The sequence below is a fragment of the Aplysia californica genome, unplaced genomic scaffold (assembly GCF_000002075.1).
Source record: "Aplysia californica isolate F4 #8 unplaced genomic scaffold, AplCal3.0 scaffold00023, whole genome shotgun sequence".
Classification (NCBI taxonomy): Eukaryota; Metazoa; Mollusca; class Gastropoda; order Aplysiida; family Aplysiidae; genus Aplysia; species Aplysia californica.
In genome coordinates, this window is record NW_004797293.1 from 1,686,340 (window position 1) to 1,688,063 (window position 1,724).

Below are 1,724 nucleotides of genomic sequence, written 5' to 3' on the forward strand. Positions count from 1 at the left end.
CCACCTTTCCCAATCCTGGATTAGCCTTTTAATATTATTCCATGTCTTCACTACCTATCTGTACAGTCACCTTTCTCTATGACTCTTCTCTTGGTGCTACGTGGCCTTCCCCTTGAGTGGGTGGTTGGCGGGTGCTCTTGTGTGTTTTGCTCCTTCTTTCCTATCAAACATCTTTAGTCCTGATCTCTCCTCCTTTTTTATTTTAGTTACTCTCTTGTAACACCTCTAATCTTCAGCACTTATATGACCTTATTGTGTTGCAAGTGCCGTACAATCTTACTAAAACTAAAACTCCCCCTTGATCTCTTATCTTGTGGATTCCAATCCAATACGTTCTTTGTTATGCTACTGACTGTCCTCCTGAGAGTATGTCCTGTCCATCGCCACCGCCTTTCTTCCCATGCTCACCTCATCTCTTAGTTTTAGTAAGAGTTTTACGGCATTTGCAACACAATAAGGTCGTATAAGTGCCGAAGAATAGATTATGTGTTACAAGAGAGTAACACACACAAAAAAGAAGGAGGGGAGATAAAAACGACAGATGTTTGATAGGAAAGAAGGAGCAAACCACACCAGAGCACCCGCCTACCATCTACACTTCATCACTGACTTCAGTTTGTCTTGTTTAACCCAACACTTCCTTTTTGGCGAGCCTGAGGTCAGTCTATCTGATCCTAAGATCAAAGAAGAAGAAAAAAGTCTGCTTCTTCCATGTCGATGACAGCGTCTTCTGTGTTTCGTAACTATGACAAATTAAGGAGGGCGGACCCTAAGCTAAATTGAATCTTGGGGAACTAAGGAGCGGGTGGTTCTGGTTCGAATGACGAAAAGGGCGATCTGAATTTAGGCTGTTTGAAGAGTTTTTAATCTCTCTTTACACACACAAAGAGAGAGAGAGAGAGAAAAAGAGAGAGAGAGAGAGAGAGAGAAAGAGAGAGAGAGAGAGAGAGAAAGAGAGAGAGAGAAGAGAGAGATAGAGAGAGAGATGGGGGAGGGAAAGAGAGAGAGAGGGGTGGCGGAAAGATAAAGAGACAGAAAGACAGGCAGACAGTCATACAGATGGACAGCTAGACAGACAGACACAGAGACACAGAGACAGTGAAAGAGACCAAGGGAGAGTAACAGAGAAAGATACCAAAACAGGCAGACAGACAAAGTGAGAGAAAGAGAGAGAAAGAGAGACAGACAGACAGACAGACAGACAGGCATACAGACAGACAGACAGACAGACAGACAGACAGACAAACAGACAGAAAGAAGAAACAGAGAAAGAGACCGAGACAGAGAAACTGCCAACAATCCACATATACCGAAAACAATACAAAACAAAACAAAACAAAAATAATGAAAGAAAAAAAAAAAAGAAAATCATTTCCCTGTGACCTTAATCCCGTTCATTGTACCAGCAGACAGGCTGACACCCCTGCGTTTAGCATTGGTTCCGAGGAGTAAGCAATATCATCCTAATCGTGAACAAAACGGTGTTTATAACAACATTAGCATGTATTTCATTACCGCTGCCTTTTCGCCAGCCGTCGACCTGTCACGTCTCAGGTCTTCCTCTTTGTTCCTAACCTCCCTAATAGCTCCGCTCAGATTCACTGGCATACCGCACCTATTACACAACCTCTCTGTCTGTTTTAATGCTTCTCTAAACGAAGAAGCCAGTTCTATGTTTGAAGGTAAAAGTGTGTTTTTTTAACAACAACCCCCCCCCCCCCCCC